At 39.0% G+C, this 25544-nt stretch overlaps 1 long non-coding RNA gene across 5 annotated transcripts in view; it reads right to left on the reverse strand.

Moving 5' to 3' along the window:
- LOC112158751 overlaps positions 1 to 25544 on the reverse strand; it is a 354072-nt gene that overhangs the window by 183683 nt on the left and 144845 nt on the right. For 4 of the 5 annotated variants that reach the window (XR_004947100.1, XR_002921355.2, XR_004947102.1 and 1 more), the window contains one exon: positions 19409 to 19617. This is a non-coding gene — a long non-coding RNA (uncharacterized LOC112158751). Of the gene's footprint in view, positions 1 to 17734; positions 17779 to 19408; positions 19618 to 25544 lie in introns of all 5 variants that reach the window. The other variant, XR_004947099.1, reaches the window with a different exon arrangement.

Consider the following 25544-nt stretch of genomic DNA (forward strand, 5'->3'; position numbering starts at 1 on the left):
ATATTTTACTTAATAATTACTTAACTCAAATCCCACTATTTACAGTGCAGGTTGCAGGACAGCGCCTGAACATTTCAATTGTTTGGTTTTAAAATATTTAAAACATTAGTATGCTCTGTTTGTTTTGGAGAACAATAAATCCCAATGTTTATTATTTAAGTAATTTTGGCTTAGAGTGTTCCTGTCTCAGGTGGAGGAGTTTAAATATCTTGGGGTCTTGTTCACAAGTGATGGAAGATCAGAGCGTGAGATCGACAGGCGGATGGGAGCGGCGTCCGTCATTTTGCGGTCGCTGTACCGGTGCGTTGTGGTGAAAAGAGAGCTGAGCCAGAAAGCGAAGCTCTCGATTTACCAGTCGATCTTTGTTCCAGTACTCACCTATGGTCATGAGCTCTGGGTCATGACTGAAAGAACAAGATCCCGACTACAAGAAGCTGAAATGAGTTTTCTCCGGACGGTGGTTGGGCGACCTCTTAGAGATAGGGTGAGGAGCTCAGTTACCCGGAGATAGCTTGGAGTAGAGCCGCTTCTCATCCACATTGAGAGAGGCCAGTTAAGGAGGCTCGGGGATCACGTCCGGATGCCTCCTGGACGCCTCCCCGGCCATGTCCCACTGGGCATAGACCCCGGGGAAAACCCAGGACACTGGAGAGACTATGTCTCTCTTGGAACGCCAAATGGTCCCCCCAGAGGAGCTGGAGGAAGTGACCAGGGAGAGGGAAGTCTGGGCATCTTTGCTTAGACTGCTGCCCCCACAACCCAAACGAGAGGAACAAGATAGATGGATCTTGGCTTGGTCATCATATTTTTGAGAGTTTATTTAGAAGATCCCCGTCACATTTGGTGTCAGAAGTGGGATTTGAACCCACGCCTCATGCTGATACGTGAGTTTCATCACAGGCTTTAAGCAATGCAAGCGGGGAAACAAACAGAAAATAAGGTGGAAACTGATGGCAACATCTGCATCAGGTGGGAATGACTATGAATTAGGAACTTGAAGGCACAAGTTCCATATTTAAACTTGTGGAGCTTGTATTTAGGTCATAGCTTGGGGGGAAGCTAAGAATGTACAAGGAGACATCCTGAAAAGCAAAAACAGTCCAAACATACTCGTACTAAAATAAAGACACTGAATTTCCAACACTGGCAACATTTCAAAAACAAACAAAAAAAAAGCACAGATTTAATTAAGCCGACCAAATTGGACAAAGCAACTGTAGCCTTGCATCCTGCACTTTCATTGCTTTCTTCTCCTTTTGCTTTTTGAAAGACATCTCTGCGAGTTTTATGGCCGTGCAATTATCCCTCCGTTCTAAAGTAGACATTAGTGAAGACATTCCGCCACTCTTCCAGGGATCACATTAAGACAGGTAATTAAAGGCGGTGCGAAGGAAAATTGGCTGAGAAACGCATATTGAAAAGAGCCTCAAATATGGGCAATAAATCTCCTGCCTGTCTGTCTTTAGGGTGCTCTATTTGAGTGTATTATTCAGGAGCCGTTTTTGGCTGAGGCCAGGAAGAAGCATATGCTGACAGGATGGGGGATAGAGGAGGTGGCCAAGAGGCGGCCATTTTGGAAGTGACCTACTTCTGGTTTAATGAATAGAGGACTGGGAGGAAGCTTAGCCAATGAAAGTCATTTGTCCTTGCTGTGCGTTCGCCGTACAACAAACATTTTAGGGGCCCTGGGCATCTGTGAGTGAAAGTAATCCTTTTAAATGAAGCTGATGCTGATTTATTCAATTCCTATCTCACCTACCATAACAAAGGCATTCATCATGACCATTTGATTTGCATTCCGCGCCACGTTTTAGCCCACTTTGCTTCCCCGTCACACCAAACAATGTTTATAACTCTAATCATATTAAAGTATTCTGATGAACATGCTCATCGTCCTCTGAAAGCTCAATCATTCAAGCGCTGAGAGTGAAGTCATTATCAATTGATTGAACATTCAAGTGGAAAAACTCCCCTGCTTGAATTGAAGGGGCCCGACGCAGCGCGGATATTGACACTTCAAGGATGATGTGAGGCAACGCACGCGGAAAATGGAAGCGATCGATACGCGTAAGAAAGAGGTCACGATGCAAAACACCTCAACGTGCTGTTGAAATCAAGCTGCTGTTGAGAAAAGTGGGGCGGCGTTTACCTGCACCCTTGCGGGGCAGAAGCTCTGAATCGTCTTTGATGCGAACAAATGGCTCTCATTATCTTCTTGTGAACAGAGCGCCAGAATGCTTGAGTAGGCCTTGAAGAAAGGCAACCTGATTCTAGATGTCAATATCCCCCTTTCTTTAGTCCCCTCTTTTTTTCTTTTTTTTGGTTGTCTGTTACACTCAAGTGAGCTCATTCCGGAGAATACAAGCATTCACACTTCAATTCAGAAAACATGAATAAACAATGGAGTTTCCTCGTGTAGAAGAAATTCCCCCCGGCTAGCATCCACTCACACATACTCCAGTCGACACTCTAGTACACGTGTGGAGCCGAGTCGCTCTGTGAGCCGCACACGGACTCAGGACTGGAAATATCTGCTCTCATGTTGGAAGTTCCCAACTTCCAAGAAATAAGACGTGTTTGACTTACTCTCACGCAACGACTCCGACTACATTATGGGTATGGGAAATGATTTCCTTTCAGCGAAATTGCTGTGAACACAAATTTGGGTAATGGTCATGCTTACAACTACATCCTGGCACACAACAGACAAAAAAAAGTATATTACTGCAGAGATCTTTGTTGCAATCTGTTTGAAGCAAACCCTCCTAAAGAAAAAGAAAACCCAGAGATGGAAACAAAGTGTTCCTGCAATAAAGCCTCCCTTGGTGCACAAATTAGGATAAAAGACTCAGCATGAGTTAGAGATTCATGTTTGGAGCTTGTAAATGTGTGCTTGCAGTGTGTGTCTCCTGAAAGAGAGCGAATCGGTGTGTGTTTGTATGTTGGAGTGTGTCTCTCTCCTGGTCCCGGTCCCTTTAATTCTTTGAGCTAAGATAATGAGAATTTTATCTTCGGCTCCTCTGAGGCGTGGGGGCTCTGATTGAATGGGAGCAGAGTGTAACGGATGAAACAAGCGATAGTGGGCCGGCTAGGTTACACTAAGGCAGGCTAAGACGCTGCCAGCATTCTCTGCGGAGAAACATGGATAGCGTTTTTGTGCCAGAATCACGGGAGCTGAAGGAATGTGCTGTGTACCTGCGACAAAATGGAAGCCTCTTGGGTTGTGAAGGAGACCTGCACTGTAGCTGAAAATAGGACAAAGAGGAACGCTGCATGGCACAATGCAACACGTAGTAGCAACAAACCTCGAAATACATTTATAATTTAACAAAAAATGTGCATCTTTGACTTGTGTTTCTGTGCTGCGCCTCACCAAAAACCCTGTGTAATCCTTCTTTCCCTCTTTTCCATAATCACCAAGAAAGATCTCCTTAATGACATACTGGAGAAATCTGACGTCAGCTGTTCAGATTTATAACAGAAAAATGATTAATTCATCAAATTGTGTCATTTCCCGATTTTAGGCAGTCTGCACCATTCCTCCTGCAATGTATCTTACATTCCATGCTTTAGGAAGGAAAAAATCTCCAAATCATGTCTCGTTTAATTGGCCACCATCACTTTTATCCTTGACCCAGAAAGAGATGCTTATATGGTAAACGCATTTTACTTGCTTGTCTAATTGCGGAGAAGAGGATGAGAGAAGATGCTTTAGCTAAAAATAAAGACAGTCTCTCCCACCCAGGATGTAAATTATAAGATTAACTACACTAAACTGGATTGTCAAATTAAATTTACAAGTGTGCTTTTATTTTTTAAACCTCCACACACATTTTAATAGCTATATAGGAATAAACAAGCACACAAAATTATTGAGAAAGAGATAAGACATTTTTAATCGTTTTACTTTCTTTGGAACGTGACAGAATCCTGATACTCGGTATACAGACAAAGACTAATCTTAGTCGTTGTTCTCTTATCCCCTTCGGCTTTCTCAAAGCCTGTGATGAGAATGCCAAGAAAAACTGTTTGGAAATGATTTTATTTTTTCTTCGTGGCCTCCTATCAAACAAGGATCCATCTGAATCAATCTTGTAAAAGAAAGTGAGACTTTTGTAGGAGGCAAAATGAAAGTGGAGTGGTGGGAAAAACTTGAAGTCGGATCGTCTGGATTCAAAGCTGCTCCTTTGTTCATCCGTCTTGTTTGTTAGCGTTGTCTCTGTGGGGTTCTGCTAGCGCGAGATCTTTTATGATTAAAGAAAAAAACATTCATTACATACATTCATAACAAAGCTTTTCTTCAAATAATAAATCACAAAGAGCACAGATGAGATTTAGAAAGAGGCAATTTAGAAGGAATTGATAAAAACCACGCTGGGGGCTGCTGACAAGTCAGGCTAATGGGGAAAAGAGTCTTCTGACGACGGAACAACTGACTGGCAGTTTTATGCACAAACGGCCACCTCTGAGAAAAAAAAGGAACCTCACAGCGGGAATTACAAACCATGACATGAGTAATGATAATGTTTGAAGACGTATGGGTGCCAGTTAAAGTGGGCAATAGTTGATAATTAAGAAGATTTATTCTTAGCTTAAGACAAATGCCTACGATCGCTCTCCTGATGAGATATGAAGCCGGCTTGCACTTGATGGGCATGACCATGAATCAAAGGCATTAAATATATGTTACATGAAGGGCTTTTCATGCTCCTTTAATTATGTCTGTAATACAAATTACAATATCCGTACAAGGTCAGCAAATAGCCTGGAAATTAGAGCCTATACACAAGTGTTCAGCACAGTAAATGATTGTTGAGTAATTTTGTAATCAAAGTATTTTTATATCCACTTCATTCTGATCAGATCAAAGCAAAGGGGAACATATACTAACTACCTTTACTAAGAGGTTAGAAACAGGTCGCCATCACAAAGCGGTACAAAGAAGAATACTTTTGTAAGGTTGTGTCTGTGAATTATTTCCCAAACCCAATGAATTGTTAAGGATCAAGGACCAAGAAGACTCCGAGAAGATCATTCTATCACTCTGGCAGCACTTCAGTAACAGCAATAGTTTATTAAAGATTTGTAGTCAAGTTTTACAAGAGAATATTGATGTGTTGAATCAGTCCCTCTGATCTTCAGTGGGAACTATCTCCAGAGTACTAACACTTCCTGATTCTTTACACTTCACTTCCCATCAGCCCCTACTCTCAGTCCCAGGAGCCCCACAACTGATTCTCATCAGTAATCACCCACAGCAGTATTAAGTTCGAGCACTGCTCAGTGCGAAGTCTTGTTGTGTCACACCGCCTGCGTCACTGAGCGTTCTCATCCTTACCTGAGCTTCTGTTTCATTTGCCGCCTGCCCTGACCCTCACCTGGACCCTGACCACTCTGGTAGTTCTCTGATGTTCGTGGTCTTTTAGCTGTGCTTCACGCCTGTTGCCCTGTCTGTGTCAAATAAACCTGCTGCCCAAACCGAGCCACAGACAGACGGAAGTAACGTTTGAAACAGCCCTCAGGTGCAGATATCGCAGAACCTGGAGGGACTCTGAAAGATCTGGTGAAAACAAACACAGTGATGTGCTTGCTGGTGCCTTTGTAGAGTTCTCCAAAACATATAAAATACTCACACAACATCTTCCATTATGTGGCAACGAATGAATTCCAGAACAACTTCGGCAGTCGCTCGGCGGCAGGCGCGTCGAGGCGTTGAGCAGTAAATTTGACAGGTGTCAAAGTGTTTTAGAGTCACAGTCTCATTCACCTATTCACACGGATACTCTACTCTGCTGCTTAACAGTGGTACCAACCTTTTACCACCAGGATTTAACACCAGGTGGGGTTTAGTATCTTACCAAAGGACACTTCTGCACATGGATCTTAAAGGTGGGAACCGAACCTGCCGTCTTCAATCAGAGGTTGATGGCTCTACCTTTGCAGTACGACCACCCCTTAAGTACTGCAGGTTGTCTTCTGTCAATTTGCAGTTTGTATCTGCAATACAAATCAACAAGCAGCTCTTTGGCCAGAATATCTAGATTTTTCATTAAAAGTGGCCGCTTAAACGCTCCTTGATGCAGCCGGTGTGCGTGCATCTTGAGAGATATCTTAATGTTTACTTAAAAACTCTACTATTTCTTCTTCTTTGGCTGTAATGCAGCGGTAGGACGGTCGACCTCTGATCGGAAGATTGAAGGTTTGATTCCTTCCATGTGTCAAAGTGCCCTTGGGCAAGATACTGAACCCCACGTTGTGTGTGGATGAGTGGGTAAATGGGACTGTGTCTGTAAAATGCCTTCAAGAAAGGTAGAAGGGGCTTTACAGGTATACGCCATTTAACAGTTATTGACATTTGTCAATAAGTTGAAAGAATGAAGACTACTTATAGGCAATTCATTGCTAATCGTAAGCACTTACATAAGTTGTGGTGCTGTAGATGTGTTTTTGACACTGACATGATTATTTTCATGGGATCTTATATGAAACCATTCCACAGATCAGGTGCAGAGATGCTCAGAAAACATTTGGATGTATCAAAACCATGTCAATACAGATTTGAAAAAAAAAGGAAACGTGTTCAAACATTTTTACCGATAGCTGTGATGTGTACACAATCCTTACAGCTTCCAAAGTGATCAAAATGCAGCTCAAGTTCAGCCTCTTTCATCAGTCGACATCACTCGTGGGCAACATATGGCCTGAGGGCCAGATGTGGCCCCAGGGCATCTAAATCTGGCTGAGTGTGTAAAACTGATCGCATATTGAAATCAGACCTCTGAATGGCATTGAACCAGATGTGTGGATGTTTCATTTAGGCCGCCTTGGTAAACAGAGGTTAATGACATTTGAAAGCCTCCTGGATTTCACACAGGGATCTACGCTGATCTAAAAATGAGGGCATCTTTTCCACAACGTTTTCTTTTTAAATCCTTATGTTTGAGTACGCACATTTTTACCTGATTTATTCCACTGTTTGGTGTCTAAAGGCATTTATATATGAGCCAATCAACCACTGCTGAACCGTAAAAAGTGGATTTATGTCTATAAATTTGCAGGAATACAGTTTGTTCACCTTTGCTGAGGGAATGTCAGATCAGTTTCGATATTGGTGGCAAAATCTGTAGTGATGATGAAACCTCTGCATGCTCATTGATGAGGAAGAAAGTGACCAAAAAACACAACTGGAATTGCCACTATGAGAGGCGATGCCCTGTAGAAATGGACTCCACAGATATACCCCCATGTGGTGTCAGCCCCCCCTCCCCCCATGGTCCTTTATACCTTAAATGGTCGTCTTCACCAAACCTGCATCCTGAGTGGTCAGTGTCCATGTTCCTGCTCCTGCCACCAAGGTAATTTATAGCGTTTTCTTTTAGTGGAAAAGTACTAATGAGGTTCCTGAAGTACCCCCTAACTGGTTTCAACTGGTCTGGAGCTCCATGCGGGTAAATGTAAAAAAAATGCCTTAATCAATGTGTTAATAACAAAGTATAGAAGTGTAACGTTATATACAAGTTTAAAAACCTTCATTTAGTAAAGAAACCCTTCATTTCCTAAAACGTTGTTCTAGTTTTATTATTTTTTAGTTTTATTTACCTGCAATAATTTGTTTTCCGATCATAATAAAAATTGAGCTGAAGGTTATTGCTGTTCTTATAGGCTTTGTAAGAATTACCTGACTGAAAAAGTTGGCAAATATTTAAAATATTACTAACAATCTCAAAAAAGGCACAATCAAAACACTTATTTTTTTTCTTTTAAATAAAATTCTAATTCAATACATTTCTCTGCCTAAATTACACATAAAGGGTGAAATTAAATAGAAATAAATGCACATCAATGTTCTTTAAAAGGTAAATGAAGGTTTGTCAAACATCAAATAAGCCACTAAATGATTTAGTTTAGTATCCTTTGTTTTAAACCCAAATTATTTTAATGAAAGTACAAAAATCCCTAATGTGTGGCTATAATCGCAAGCTGTTAATTGTGTTAAATCATTATAAGGACACAATAGAAACACAAATGTGGAGTTGACGCCATTGTTGCTGAAAGACTTATTTTTCTCCTCTGAGCATGTCTAATGAGCTCCACTGCTGTGCAATAAATAATATTCAGACAGTGGTATTGTCCTGGCCTTTGGAATTCAAAGAAATTGAAATACCAAGCGTCATCTCTCACTGCAGATCCGTTATCATCTCCTACAGCCGGGCGAAGACAAAAACTGCTCGCTTCATAGAAACATCCAAAAAAATTAATTGCTTTAAAAAAAAAGATTTTGTCATGAAAAGCTCCACACTCGTTCATGCTGTATCCTTTATATTTCCAAGGCCTGTGCAGCAGTGTTGTGCATATAGAAAATGTTTGTGGCAGCTATTCTGCTTGTTACCTTTATTAATATGCCAGAACAGTATTTTTGATGGGCACTATGACCTCAGCCGTCTTAATGATTACAAATTTAGATAAACACAAAAATTGTAAAAACTGATCATTAAAATGATAAAAGTCAATTGTTTGTCTTTGAAAATAGTATCCCTTTCTTTTCTGAGTAACAGGTACACGGTTCTGCTGTGTTTCTATTCCATTCTTTTCTATTGACATTAGAGGCTAATGCTAACAGCTATGTCCGTCGATCATTTTGTTTGTTACTTAGAACATCTCTAGACATAAATATGGTCGGTCTAACAGGCCAGATTATGAAACTGTGCCAAACATACCCAAATTTTTGCTCCAAAAAAATCTGTTTGACTACGGGGAATTTCTCCACCATTACACGTTCTTTAAACTTCAAACTTTATTTATTTGTATAGCGCCTTTTCTTCGGCTGAAATACAAGGCACTTAACATAAAAGCAAATAAAATACATAGTAAAGACACAAAAAACACAGTGTTTAAAAACAAATTTACACAAAGACACAAAACGAACATCCCTCTCTCCCCAGGTTCCTCCCTCCACCCCCCAAGTTCCCCCAATAGGACCCTTGTCAATAAAAGTGAATAAAGAGTAAAAACTGCAGATCTCTGCACCTCAGCAATAGGAACAACTAAGAGGCCAGTGCTGGAAGACCTCAGGGTCCGCGAGGGTTCATACTTTAAAAAAAGATCATTGAGATAAGAAGGCCCAAGACCATAAAAACATTTATAAACCATTGAAAGATTGGTAAAATCAATCCTGAAACGCACAGGGAGTCAATGCAGCGATTTTAGTCCAATCATTGGACACGTACCTGTCTTGCTTAGCAAGAAGCATTGGCATTTGGTGGAAAGCATTTTCTCTGGCCTTGAGGTCGTAGACCGAGATCTGATTGGCTTTGGAACTGTCTGCCTCTGCTGCTTACAGGACATGCCAGTTGTATACACATATAACGTATGGTTAATAATATGATTTGGTGCCCTTAGGCCACACTCTAGTCCAGGGAACAACAAAATTTTTGACTTGAGGGCCAAAAAGTGCTGTAACCTGCGGGACCAGCACCAGATGTGTGGGGTGTTCGGGTAATCCACCTCATAAGAGAGAGAAATAACATCAAATTTGAACATTTATAGAACATTTTGGGAGTTTCATTTGAAAACTGTGACTTTAGTACTCCTTTTATTGCCAATTGGACCAATGGTTTGACATTCTTCAGGTAAAAAACGTAGAGAAATGCTGCGTTCTAACACGCAGCATTTTTTGACACACAAATGTGCATTCTGGAGGAAGTTTTGAGCAAACAAGACGTCTTGAGGTCAACAGGGATGTAAAAACGTACATAGTTTATGATCTATGTGCACTTCAGCCATCAATTTATACTTTTAACTAATCTAAATTAAATACATGCTAATTAAGTAATCCTTACTTTCAAAAATGGCTGTTTCACTTTTCTTTTTTTTTTGTTCTTTTTCCCCTCTTTGTCTTTAGCAGTCTTACACTGCTGGTTTTTGTTATTTTAGTTTGGGGTTGGTAGTCTTAGTTTGCAGGCTTTGTTTATTTGCTTTCTTTAGGTAGTTTTGGTTACGGAGCTGCTGATTCAGACGGTTGACATGGCTGGTCAGCAATCTCTCCGACTTATTTTATGTTTGGCCAATGAGCCACCATGGAGAGATAAAAGAGCCACATGTGGATCTGGAGCCAGAAGGTTGCAGACATTAAATGAAACATGGAGATGGAGTTGAATGTGTTTGATAAAACAGATCCAGTGAATGTACCACGAGAGGGGACATAATACAGGAAGTTAGCCGCTATCTATTATTTGTTCGCGGCGATTTTAATGTAATAGGCTATATTGCTTGCACTTAGCAGCTAAAGCTAACGTACGAAAGGGTCATTGTGGTGGATTGATATGTAACTTAAGCAACTTATGAAAAAAATCCATCTAATTTTTCAAATAGAAAGGCACCATCACTGATAATTAATATTGAAAAAAATCTGGTCTTCTCACTGATGTTTACACCACAAAATTGCCCAGATGACTTGTTATAATCACAGATACCATTAAAGTGGACAACCAGGCAGCCAACATCTGCCTGTCTTTCTGTCTGTCCGTCTGGTTGCCCACACTCCTGCTGCATACGCCAAAAATGATCTGCCACTCTGAGCAAATCCTGTGCTACAAGGAAGCTGCTGTCTCCGTTTATCAATACAGAGTTCATCTAAAACATCGTCTCGTCTTCTGGAATAAAGGATACTAAACACCCAAAAAAGAAAGACAAATGGAAAGCAGGGCACACATAGAGGAATTTTTCAAGACCAAGTTCTTCAATCAGGTGAACAGATGCAAATCAAAACCAAATTATCATCACAGCGGAGTCTGGCTCATGACATCGTTTCCACACTTTGCGTGCATGTGCAACTGCAACCCCCTGCCTTCACCCGCTGCATTCATCTCTACTCGACCTTTTTCTTCCATCATAGCTCCTCTTCCAATTCTCATTATCCATCTCCTTTCAATTTCTCTCTTACTCCTACCGGCTATCACGCCCCCTGCCTCTTATTCCGCCATCTAAACTCCCTTTTTTTTTTTTCCAAATTGGTTCCCTCTCCCCAGAGCCATTCTCCTTGATCACCTCTATCGTCTCCTTTCCGGCTGTTACTTTCCAACAAAATATATTCCATACGCATTTGATTAGTTTTGCAGAGTTGTTTCAAAAGATCCCCGACATTTAATCATGGAAATTATACTTATCTATAACGCTGTTTTACATCTATATTTCACAATCATTTCAAGGTGATTTCCTTTCTTTTGAAGCCACCTACACCCTCACCTTGATGTTGGCAGTGATCTCACCTGGCTGAGTCACAGCTGGTGGGCTAGCAGACCACTTCTGACCATTACCGTAAGAGCGTCTGGTCGGCTACATAAAAGGGGGGAATGAAGAAGGTTTATGTGGCGCGAGTGGAAGGTTGCCTACCCATAAATCACTTGCTAACTCTCCGCAGCCACCAGCCCCTCTTCTGTATCAAAGGCCTCTGACCCAATCAGGATTTCACTGTTGCTATATCTCACCTCTCTATTCTGCCCACCGCAATTCGACTCTTTTTTTTTCCCTGTCTTGACCCTTCCCGACTGTCTGTTTCTTTCCTTATCTTTGCTTCGCTCGGCTATACACGTTTCCATCACTGCCTGTGCCTGTCTATGCTTCTCCTTTCAGCTGTTTTTATCTCACACAGTCATCTTTCTCCCACTCTCTCCAGCAGAACTGCACTTAAACTTGCCATCTTTAGTGTTCTTTATGTTTCATCCCCATATTGTCAATGCTTTCAGCTGGGTGTCTAAAAGAATGAAGAAAAAAAAGGCAGACTGGGAGGTAAAGTCACCCTAAGAACAGGAAAAGTCATACCGTTCAAGAACATTTCGAGCTGAACGACTGGTATTTGGGAGAGAATGAAATGGTTAGGCACTTCTTTATGGATCACAATTTATGCACTGTGGTTATTCGGCACCTCTTATCACAGCTGAACAATGTGATGAACTAAAAAAATCATTGTCAGCTAAATACCTTTGTGTTAAATGTCTGTATTTGATGAGATTAGATTAAACTCTAATGATCCCTGAGGGGGAAATTAGGTTTTTACAGCAGAAAAAAAAAGGTAGATTCCGCATTAAAATAAAGCACTATGGTGATGGAAGCAATAAAATATGGGGCTGATAACTGGAATCAGTACAAAGTATAACTCCGGTGAATACTTCAAAATAAAAGTACAGCTCAAATGATCAAACAACAAAGTTTTGATCAATGAATGTGCATATTTGAGCCTCTTTTTTTATTTCTAACCAATCATTGTGTACATTACATTTTTACACAAAATTTGCATTATTTATATGTATAAAAAAAACATATGATTTTTGGGTTTTTAACCCATTTATAACATAAAAACAAGTACGAGTCAGCAAAATGACTCCCACAAATTTCACATTTTACTTCCTAATACATGTATGAAAAAATGAACATCATATTTTATGGTGATATTTTTACTTTTATCTTTTCAATGTTAGTGAACTTCGAAAACTTAATTTTTTCCAGTTTCTGAGGGTCGGAATTTAATTTTTATTAATAATATTTTTTAGGTATTTATCCATTTTAATTGTTATTTTTTTAGAATTTAAAAGCTTTTTTTTAATGAAAAGCAAAGTGTTTATTTTGACCATTTTCAAGGATTGCAGTCCTACTCATAAAAGTTTCAGGGGTAACTTTTGTTGCTTTCGTTCTTTTAAGAACACATGCTGAAACTCAAAGACTAAATTACTTGAACAGTCTTGTTTGTAGGAGCATTACATCAGATTTTATTCTATTAACCCAAGTCGTAATCTAACTAGGCTCGGACAATATTAATAAGGCTGTCTGCTGTGCTTTCTCCAACAATTATCAAATGTCAAACCATCTCGAAACGAGACAAGAATTTGAATTAGCCCAGCAGGCCAACGGTGCAAGTCTTGCTGCCAGGCAGAGGTGCTATCTGCAGAGTAATTTGGAGTCTGAATCGGAGCATTAGTTCAATTTTCAAATGAAATTCTTTCTGCAGTTCGCCCGCATGCTCAGAGAACCCCAGAGTTTTATAATGAGGCAATAATGGAAACTGAATCTCCCTCTCTGCTAACCCCTATGCTCTCCACATGCTCCTATTCCCCAACACATGCACTAATAAACCAGATGCATGAGTAATCCCACACAAAATTAAATTTGCTTTAGTTATGGAGAACTGTTCTATTTCACCCACAGCCAGACTCCAAACTTTTAGCATCTCAGCTGAATCAGAGAGGACGGAGGTCAAAGATGGATGGATGGGAAGGTCAAAAAGAGAAATCCAGAGACAGTATTTCCTTGCACAAGCTTTTGGACAAATTTTACTAATAGTGAGTTTGCTGATGCGAATTTGACACACAAATCGTGTTCAGTGTGAGCACAGCATTAACGTCCAGCACTATGCTACAAGCTTTACATGTGCATCCTTGCACAAGTTGTCAGTGTCCACAGCTGATTGAAAGCACACAACCTCCTGCGTCTGTGTCATCAATATCATTAAGGTGGACCCCACTAATTACACAATGTCAGCAGTAACAAATGTGAAGGCAGAGGGACACAAAGTGGTCTGAAAAAAAAGCATAACTAGAGTGAATGGACACTACCATCGCCTTGGGGGCAATAAAGATGTGTCACAATTATGTCAGTGGCTTACTGTGAGTGAGTGTGTGGTTTGGAGGGAGGAGGGGGGTGTGGTTCGGTGTGTCATTCAACTTTATACATGCATTCTTTATCAAGGCACATCACTAAGCCCCCATTGGAATTAACAAGCATGAAAAGGCAATTATAATGGTGACAGCTCCACACATCACCCTGCTTGGGCATTACATTTGCTCTTAGAGTAATGTTGATGAAAGCCGTTGAGAGCTGATTCACTTAAGGGCACATTAACAAAAAAACAAAAAAAAGATATAAATAATTCTTACTCTGCTCTTATGTTGGAACATCATTCAAGCAAAATAGGGTTTATTGGACAGCTTTATTTACCTTTTAGCCACAAAAGTGAGTAACTACATACCCAACTGTTTCCTAGGAATCATCTGAATGACAATACAACTAAAAAGCAGGAATTTTGCCACTTTAGTTTGATTTACTATAAGATGAAACCTTTCTGACATCTCTAATACAACATTTAGAAACTGAACTGCAACCAGTAGAGGTGTAACACTTCAACAGTTCGATTTATAGCATAATTTGTGCTTGAGAATGTAATTCCTTGTCAATTTTGGCTTACGTTGAATTATCTATTTTCACTGACCTAAAATCAATCCAAGACATCCTTAGCCAAACATTTAACCAGTGTGACTCAGAGATAAATATCTGGGTACTGATCAGCGGAGGGGAAGTTTTCCAGATTCCTTGTTTTTCTTGCAAGAATGATTGAGTGTAAATTCAATATGTGTACAAACAAGCAAGTAAAGAATAATTAATGGGAAATCCATTCACATTTTAGCTTAACAAAGTTCAGCCCACTGATATTTTTACAGATCAAAATATCCAGGCAGCAAGGTGAAGTGGGCCCAAAATGATTTAAGAATGGGCAGAAAATGTGGGCCCTAATTAAGTTTGTCTGCAGTTTCTGTAGTGGACCCACCTGACTTTGCTAACGTTGGTTTACGTGGGAACTCTGTGGGCTGGCTCAGTATGCTAGCCAGCCGCCTGGTGGACAGCGTAGCGTGCTCTGCTGCTCAGGGACCGTCAGCTCTGCCAGACCCTGCATGAGAACGCTTGCTAGCTCTGCCGCACCCTGGTTGATGGTGTGCGCTAGTAATGTTGGACCCAGGGATGCAGAGCTTGCTAGCTAGCTACAATGTCAACCTGGCAGCCTGCTAGCATAGCAAGTACGCCCACTGAGTTTCCACTTAAGCCAATGAGGGCAAACACAGGTAAGGCTCCCCGGAAACTGCGGACAAACTCATTAACATTTTCTGCCCACTTTTAAACCATATGGGACCCACTTGGCCTTGCTGGCTGGGACAACACAAACAAAATATTATAATACACTGCATTGTCACGTGTCTTTGATATATTCAGCGTTTCACACGTTGTACTGTAATGATGGCTTGATCAATTTTACCTCTTAGTAAAACTAAACTAAAATAAAGTGTTTTCTAAAATTGATTTATTTAATTTAACGTTATAGGCCAATTCAGTTCGATTAACAACTTGCCTCAGGCAGATTGATCTGGTTGTTTAGTAAATAGATTAAGCGATTAATTGGATTAATCATCACACCTCCAATAACCAGCTATGATCATCATATTGGATAGCAAAGGAAAAACATCCAACAAATTAATTTAAAATTTAATTTAATTTAACTAAATGCTTTATTGTTTTAGTTCTGCCAATAGAGGCTCTTTGTCATTTCCAGATTTTTTTTTGTCTCATAAAACTAAAGAAATAATTTATTTATGTTTCCAAGTTTTAATAAAGCAATCTAAAACACAAAGAGGAAATGGACATTTGGCAAGTAAAAATGTTTTGCAGCTTGAAAAAAAGCTTAACAATGAAAGGAAGTTGCCAAGTATTGAAGTGGTTGGTGAACTGCAGAAAACCTGTCTTCTTTTAGGTTTCATAAAATACTGCAAAGTCTTTTAAAGCTTTTTCACAACACTGCTGCACTGCAGACTGAATTTTTTTTTTTTTACCAACAAATAATATGAAAGTTACCATAAATAAAAAACAGATTTCATGTTCATTCCACATCTGTTTTTCTAAAGAACGTCTACCCTAATCTATATTTAGAAAGTAGCACTCTGCAGCTTGCACATCTAATTCTATAGCACACCTGTTTGAGACAAACTGAAATCACAACAAACCTGCATCAGCCGCCATCTCAGCATGCCTTTATAAATCACAATAGTTCTTTTCAGCTAGCAGACAAATACTTATCCGAATGCGCTCGGCATGTCACAATACTGCTGTTGAGTATAATGCAAATACAATGTAAGAGGTGTACCCTCTGCCACCCTATTATCTGAGCTACTCATGCAAAATAGCCTGTGAAAGAAACATAAATCATGGAAGTGCTTCTGTGATTTTCTATTTGTTTTGTGTTTTTTATGTGGCAAAGTAAATAAAATGGAAAAAGAAAATCAGCTCTAACAAACAAATTTTTCATTTAGGCGAGTAATCAAGTGACTGCTTCATTTAGACTGAACATAGAAAACAGCTCTTTAGTTACAGGGAAAAGCAATTTCCTCAAAATTTCTACTTATTCTTGTCTTTTAAACAGAAACGGGCGCACCGCAACACTAGTTAAATGTTACCCTTTCCAGTAATTTTGTTGATTACTTTGCCAGTATTGCTGTTAGTATTACTGGTGCAAAATATAGCATATTATCATTTGGTTGATAGTAACTGACACATTTATGTTTACCTTGGAGGTTTCAGTAAGATATTGAAATACTGGCCAAAAATAATTTTAATTTATAGCAAGCCAATATAAGACATTACTTGCGTGTTCACATACAAACACAAAAGGGAATCTGCACACAATTATTCATTACAGTAAGACAAATCAGTGTCTGCAAGGTTTGCCTTTTAAAAGAGGCCATATCATGCTATTCTAAGCTTTTCAAAGTAGACTGTATCCATGTATATAAGGGATAGGCAACTCCAGGCCTTGAAGTCTGCAGTGTCTACATAATTTCCAGATATCCAAGCCCTACTCGTGCTTGATTACCTGGTTCAGGTGTGTCCAGCCAATTAGAACATGCCAAAGCAGGGTATGTTAACACGGGCCCGAAACCTGGAGTTGCTATCCCTAAAAGATAATATGTTACCTTTGACACACTAAAGAACATTTTTGAAAAAAATGAAGTATGTTGTTTTTGCTCTTTTCCTACCTCGATCTCTGAGGCACCGCCTTTCACTACTTGTGGGTGCCGCCCATTTCATGACGTCAACCTTGAGCCGGCCTCGACAGCACGCCATTATTGTCTCTACAGATTAAGTGCAAGAAGAACCATTTCTTTCCAGAGTCAATGCTATAATGAAAGCACTTTGCCAATCACTGCTAGCCCCGTAGAGAAAGTGCGTTTGCTTGGGGTGGTGCTGGCAGTGCAAACTCTTCCTGGAAAGGGCTGTTCCCACACGTTCGCATAAGAATGCTAGCATAAACACCTATCATACATTACTAACAAGCTAGCATACACACCTATCATACACAGCTAGCACGCTAGCAGAGACATACATATGTATGCTATACGCCATACTCAGTCATTCTCATAGATTGGGAAGGGCTGGTGCTATAGTTGGAGAGGAACACTCAGAGATGCGTGAATAAAGCAAAATCCCACCGCGGGGGTCGTTTTCGGGAGGATTAACATCATGATAGACTTTGAAGTTAAAAAAAAAATGTTTTGCATGGCACAGCCCCTGTCTGTTTTTTTTTTTTTTAATTTTGCTGCTTTTTACTGTTATGACTACAGTTTATATTTGTCTTTTTTTGTTAAGCATCTTGGGTTCAACAACATGTTGATGGAAAGTGATATATAAATAAAGTGATCGATTATATAGTATGAAGCATAAACTGCTTCTTCACAAAAAACTTCAATTAAAATCTTTCGTTTTGCTACAGTACCTACAACTGTGACAACATTTCACTAAGCTTCTACAATGACACCAAGTTTATTCTCATCTAGTATGTGCTCATTAAAAAAAAGCCCACATCATAGCACTTCCTCCACAGGTATTTTGAACAAAAAGCTTTCATCTCTTTTGTCCTTACCTTCACTTTCTCACGGATGAATTTCACCAATAATGTACTTTGACCTGTTGGTATTAAAAAATAATAATAATAATTTGCCTCAGAAGTTCCCATCACTCTTCAAGAAGTTAAATCTGGATCACTTTTGAAAACTTAAATCACAACCATAAGTATTTACTACTCCATACGTTAAACTATTACTTTTTTGGACAAATATAATTTCTTCAGCTACCTTTAGGCATACCATTTTACAAGCAATCTTAGTATTATAAAGGATGCCTTTGTTTCCTAAAGTACTATAAAACAAAAAGTTGAACTTAAGTGCTTTAGTCATGATAAATAATTCCCTGCACGAAAGTCTGCTGAATCCTACGGAATGAAGCGAAGCTAAACTGTCCCAGACACACTGATGTGGACTTAATGAATGACTTTAAATTCGTCTGCCAGTCATGCTGCCTTAAAACTCTGAAGTGTGCAGGTAGAATCTTTCAGTCCGGGGATTCGGAGGGTAACTGCATCCAATGTGGGGAGCACTGGGGCAGTGATTGCTCATTGGTATGAGCATGGGGGTCTGTTAAGCTGCATTAAGCCCCAGCAAGTTCATTAAACAGCATGAGAATGGAAGGACTAACAGTGGGACAGATAGACCGCCTTGATCAATGTAGATGAATGTTCTGCACTGCTGCATGAGAAGCCACGGGGATAAAATCTAAAGTGAATCAATAAGTGTGTGTGGACAGGAGTGTGTGTGTGCGTGCAACAAGAAGTAGGTGATAGATTTCAAAGTATGGCTCTTATTTTGTAATGGTCAAGAGGATTAATAGAAATGCAAGCACACTTAAAGTACAACCCGTCTTCAATTTCAGACTGTAGCTTAAATGAATCTCATTAATTTGTGTTTTTAACACATATCTGGCAGCTTTATTGGCATAGTTGCACTAACACCAAGAAGATATGACTAACGCTACTTCATCATTGTATTAGCAGAAAACTGATGACGCTTTAGTGCCAATTGTGTTCAATGTTGCAGAAAGGAAAAGGAATAGAGACGGAAAAACACCCAAAAATTGACGACGGGGCTCACCTGACTAAGCAAAGCCACTTCTTAAGTAAGAAAACTTTGCAATATGAAGAGTAAGTTAGGGAGGCACATATATTTCTGGATAAAAAAAAAAAAAATCTCAAAGAAGCTGTATTGTTTCAGAAAGACAGCTGTTTCATCAAGCTGCACTGTGCAAACAAAAAAAACAGAGAAGGGACATGTGGGGGATTATTTCTAATACGTCAGTGCTTCTCCAGCGCCAGTCTGTCTATATCTTTTATTATGTTTTCCTTCTTCCCCACAACAGATTGATTTTGTTTGTCTCATCTGTTAGCTTTCCACTCCTCTGAGATAAGAAGTGCTTCAGGAAGCGGCGGCGGAGTGTGAAAACTATTATGTAACCAAATAAAGATGCGGCGCAGAAACTTTTTGGGACGAAACTGAAACTGAACTGATGAAAGGAAAAAAAAATACTACTCTGCTTGAAAGGCATGGCAATAATTGTCATTTCATAAATCGCTTAAAATATAAACCATATACTAGCATTTTTTTTGCTAAAAAATTAGAGGTCACATTGAGAGAGAACTTTTTTTTACGGTTGCAGGATTTGTATTAACTCCGCATTGATTCCTGGAAGCCAACCACAGACGCACCTGTGAGCAGTTCCAGGGGAGCCGCATCGTTCAAGGGCACCACACTGAGAAGGGAAGTGAGGCAAACACTGCTGGACATCCGTCCCGGCCCGGTTTAATCCTGCTGATCCCGGTACCTGACCTCGCAGCCCTCTGGTTAAAGGTCCACGTCCCCACAAGACCGCCACTGCCCAGAGCACACCCATGTGTCTGTGTGACTGAACCAAGGCCTAAAGGAGACAAGAATAATACTAGTGAATCATGAATGTCAGTATACATGAATTCTTTAGTAAATTGACCAAACAAGGAAGGAAAAGTGATTCATCAGAATGTTTTGTTTAAGAAAAAAAAAGTTTTTTGAACCAGAGAACGGATATAAGGTTTGTGTTTTTGTGACTCAGAGTGAAACTTACTTTGACTCCGCATTCTGAGTTACACACAGGAAGATGAGGTGCAATAAAAGAGAGAATTTCATGAAAAGATCAAGGTTATCACTTGAGTTATTATTTTTTTAACGGCTCTTCCGTTTCCTTTTACGAAACGAATTGCAATCTTTATAGAAAAGCAGAAAGATAAAAAGACTTTAAAGAATGAGTAGAACTGCAAGAATGAACATGAATTCGTCAGCAGACCTTGATTTTTGACCCCCAGTGACGCCAACGTGCAAAAATGATTCTTTCTGGTATTATGAAAAATCTTCCTAGTGATGTGATCACGCAGTCAGGGTAAAATATACCTTTTATCTGGACACTTTGACTGACTGTTTTACCAAACACAAAGTTCATATTAGTATTGGCTGTTTTGATTGCGATTGTCCGTAATTAACTTCTGAGTATTGTTTATACTCAGAAGCGTCTCCAGCGTTTGTTTTCAACGACTCATACACATGCACGGGTACATGGCAGAGGAGGAATAGCAGGAACAGAAACAGGCAATACACAGGCAAAAAAATAAAAATTAAAAATAAAAGGGGCTCATTGCATCCTCTAATGCTCCAAGATACGACATATGACATACTATATTTCCAGTAATTTGCTCTATTTTATACCTAGTTGTCTGTGTGTGTGTGTGTGTGTGTGAAGTTCGGTATGTTTTCATCATTTTTAAACATTTTTCTGGACAGTTTCCTCCATAGAAAGACACTCCAATCGCAGAAATAAATTCAAGTTAAATGACACAATTGCACTATGGATGTAAAATTCTGTCACCAGCAGTAGAGGTGGGAATCTTCAGGGACCTCACGATTTGATTATGAAACGATTATCAATCCATCCCAGATCTGCATGTCTTAGAAATGTTTCTCTTTACTACAAGACACTTACTTTTCTTCACCAAAGTGCATTTTTAAGTAAAGACAAGATCAGTATATTTGTTTAACTTTTATTGGGAACATAAAAATTCTGACATGAAAAATATTTCGCTTGATAATCAAAAATCTTTCAAAGCATCAAAAGGGGAAATTTTCCCTGAACTTAACAACCTTAAATAACATAATGTTACTTTAGATCATTAGACCAGCTTTAATGAAACGCTCTTTGACTCAGATCAAACAAAATAAATAGTGTCTAGAAAGCCGCACATTCTGATTTTGCAAATTTGTTGTGCTCCCTACATATTTAATTTTGGTGTTTCATGACTTGCACACCACATGACTTTAATCAAATTGACCCTCGACACTATGAAAACCAAAATTCTTCGCTTTAAGCGAAGTCTGGGCAGAAACGATGTCCTAGAATACGACACAGATTAATGGATTTGGCCTAAAAACTGCATAATTTTAATTATTAAGACTTTGGGAATGCTTTTACAATAGATACAAAGATGATTGCAGTAGATATTAAATTATCTGGGATTTTTTTGTTTAGTCTTGTAACAACTTCTCTGGTTCATAGACAACAAAGTAAGTATTTGACAGGAAAGAGAAACACCTCAAACAAAAACATCTGCTTTTATTCGATCCCCAAATGTGGCGTATCTTGACCTGATGAGAGAAAAAAAAATGAATAAATCATACTCCATTAAATGTCATTACAGTGGTTAGCAAAATCTAATTTTACCAAAGTTCAGCGCCGGTTTACAAATTGAATGTAATTGCCCAGAATGCAAATGGGGACGGGTTGTCGTCGGTGTGAAAACGAGTCAAATTGAAAGGCAGAATGACGGAGAAGAATGAGAAGATTCAAGTGGAGAAAAACCTTGAGGCGCGAGCGTGACAGGCAACAATCTTCAAAGTTGTCATTCAGAGCGCTTCAGTTGCTACAACTCCAGGAAATTATGGCTTGTCAAGGCATGTCAGGAAGGATTTCTGGGGAGGCAAAAAAAAAAAAAAAAAAAGAAAGAAAGTGGGGGTGGGGTAATGTAATTACCCACTGAGAGCTGTGCAGCAGTTTTACTGTTTGGTAATTATCCCTTTAAGGCACGCTAAACTTTTTCTCAGCTATCTGGGTAAAACTCCGAAAAGAAAGAAGAGGAAGAGAGGTCACCGAGCTACAGGAGGCAGGCAGATATGAGATAAACGCCAAGGAAAGCGAAGAACTGGATGAGTTTGGCCCCATTGGACAGCAGAGAAGTTGAAGGAAACTGCAAGGAATAAAACAATACATCACAGAGATTGGCCTGTCTGTGCCAAGTCACAAAAATGTATCAATTTGTGAAGTTTTTCCATACAAGGTGCTTTTCAGATTTCTCGTGGAAACTACCCGTCTGTTTTTTGGGATAGGGCATCAAAGCATGCAGCACTCTGGATTTGGATGACTGAAAACGTTTAATAGACCACTTTTCTTTTCTTCAACTCAGTTTACAGTGCCATCTGTCTCTTTTATAGATGTACCAACAGACACACACACACACACACCGCACTGACACTATATTTACCACAGCTTTGCTTTACACCCACAAATGTGAAGGGAAACAAACACAAAAGGCAGAAAAATACTTATCTGCACCACTGCATGGGCTATACATTTCTTCAAAATAAAAGTCATCTCACAGCGAGAATTTTTGCTTTAAAACCAATATTTAAAGAAATGCTTATTATCTAAAGGCATAGATAACTATATTGCATACAAATTATAAATATATACACAAAATTAAAAACTTATATCTCAAAATACAAAAGAAAAATAGATATTAAATGACCTAAGCAAAATATTATTTTATAATATTTATAGAAATCAGAATTGGATAAAGCAAGGAAAGCCAGAAAAAATATAAGAGAAGACAAACCCCCCCCGTATATATACACTGTATATGCATATATATATATATATATGTGTGTGTGTGTGTGTGTGTATACTATATATACAGTGTGTATACACACACACACATATATATATATATATATATATGTATATAAAACACAATATTTATTAAACAACCAAGATTTAGTTGGAAAACAAAAATAAATACAAAAGAGATACATACCCAACTATTTACACATCAATACACATGTATATGATCCCATCATAATGACTCTAAATCCAAGAAGTGCGAAGTTTGTCAAAAACAGATTAGTTAATTGCTTGAAAGGGAGTGTGAGGAAACAAATTAACGCCCGGTTCACACCAGACGCGAAAACACTGCAACGAGGTGTGTGGGCGGAGTGTGCGCGGTATCCACTTAACCTGCAGTTCATTTTGAGACGCCCCTTGCAGTTGGCCCACTGCATTGATCTTGTGTGTCTAAGTGTTTGTGTGTCTGTTTGTTTTTTGCATGTTGTGTATTTTATTGTATTTTCATTTATATAAAGTCTGTTTAGATGCAAAAATATCGCATTTGTCAATCGTGGTATTTTATTGTGAAAAAACTAGTTATATTTTTAAAATTCACCAAATTTGTGCTTCTTGGCCTAACTTCCTGCCAGAATTGGTGCGGATCACTTGCGGCTAGCGTAAAAAATAGACCAGATATCAAAACGATCGCTGCATGGCGTTAGCCGGCCGCGGAGGATCGCGACACTTGGCGCCTGGTGTGAACTACACAATAGGTTAACAAGGGGGCTGAATGGAAACCGCCTCCATTCCGCGCCACTTGTGAACCAGGCATTACATACTGCCACCCCTATAATGCCTCATTTAACAGCTTTACTTTTTTTATGTTTTTGACAGATGACAGTCACTATTTTGTCCTGTGTCACACATTTGTAAAAACTTTCAGTACGAGAGAAAATAAAACACAGAAATTGCAGCGGTGGTTCTAATAATTTAGTTAAGTCGCACAACATGTTTTAAAGTGACTGAGGTTAACAAATATCCAGGGGCTTTTATTGCAATACTTGCTTATGTTTTTGTTTTTAAAAGTAAACCGCTTTGAGATGGACAATGCATGAAAAGCGCTTTTATAAATAAAGTTTGATTTGATTTACAATATTATAAAATAATTATGAATTTTTTCATTTGTGGGGACAGATATACTGGTACATCTAACATCTTTCTAATCCCAATTACTGGATTATAATAGGTTAAACAAATAATTATAAAGTTGCAAGTCTATTTCTCAAAAGAGGATTATAACAATTACTATCACAATATCGAAAATTGATCAAGTAAACATGTAAAATTGTAAAAAAAAAAAGGAAAAGTCTCTAATTTCTCCAATTTTCATAAATTAAATAGAAATTATTTACATTTATGATTTATATATTAAAGGTTTATCCTTCTAAAAATTCAAATTTGAGTAGAAGTCAACCAATTCATACAAATGTGTTGTGAAACTTGTTAATCATGTTTACATTTTCAATGAACACATAAGGACACATTTTTGCAGACACAGCAGTGTAAACTGTGCTTCCTGAGGGACGGAGCAAAGAGCTTTTAAAAGCTCCCTGGTGCATTCTTCACTGAGACAGAAACTCCAGGCAGCGTCAGTTTGCATCATATGGAGGTCCGTAGGGGCACGGCAGACTTTGTGCCCATGGTTTCACTCCTGGCTCTTTAAAATCAGAAGCTCATCCTGCTCTTACTGGGGATTAGATGAATACAGCAGCAACTTCACTTGGATTTGAAGTCTGCTAAAGGAAATGGGTGACACATTGTGTTTCACAGTGATATCATATATATATATATATATATATATATATATATATATATATATATATATATAAAAAGGTTTTACACATAGTAAATAGACTAAAAGTTACATTTGGGCTGCAAGCATAAAAGACCCAGGAAATTGACTTTTTAGCAGTTTTAGTTCTTTCTTTTTGTGCACACTGCAGTATTCCAACTCTTTGCATCCCTATAGGCTGCTGTATCGGATATATCTTGTGCGTTAGCCTCAACTGTCTCCATGTATTACTTCTTAGGTTTGTTATTAAGATGGCCTAATAAATGTAAGACAATCTTTTTGGCTCAGGTTACTAACAGTTAGTGGAATGATGATTTTAAAACAATTTTTAAAACAATTATTGCTAACAAACACTAGGATATTTTACTTTAGTGATGCTAAAAACTTTATGCAAGAACATTAACACTATGGGATGAAGCATAATGTAGCTTAAAGTCCCCCTCCGATTAGCTTTTGAGCTATTTTTAAAGCGTTCCTGGTGGTCTTTTAATTATGATAATGCTCTTTTTAGCTAAAATAATAATTAAAAAACTTTAGAATTTTAATTAATATGATATATATTAATATAAGATGTGGGCCAGGTTTTGTTGCAGAGTGAGTCGCCTTCCACTTCCCATCATCCATGTGTTTCCACTCTCTCCCGCTAGCTAACGCCCACTCACAACATAACATTACCGCTGCAACAAAAATGGCAACCAATTTTGGAGCTATAGCTGTACAGATTTGAGGTCAGATCCCACTGTGGAGAGAACAAAGGCACCCATCAATCTATTCTACAAGGATGCATCAGAATGGAGCGGAGCAGGGAGCTTGTGACTTGTTGTAGGTTCAACATCACTTATACATTTTTTTTTTTTTTAAAGAACCTTTTCTATAAGTCTTCACAACCTGTTGCTGGTATTTTGGCCCATTCCTCCATGCAGATCTCCTCTAGAGCAGTGATGTTTTGGAGATGTCGCTCGGCAACACAGACTTTCAGCTCCCTTCAAAGATTTTCTATGGGGTTGAGATTTGGAGACTGGCAGAGCCTCTCCAGATCTTGCAGTCCCAGATTTAGGGAGATTATCAGTGGTCTTGGATGTCTGCCATTTCC

This window comes from Oryzias melastigma, linkage group LG23 (assembly GCF_002922805.2).
Source record: "Oryzias melastigma strain HK-1 linkage group LG23, ASM292280v2, whole genome shotgun sequence".
NCBI classification, from domain to species: domain Eukaryota; kingdom Metazoa; phylum Chordata; class Actinopteri; order Beloniformes; family Adrianichthyidae; genus Oryzias; species Oryzias melastigma.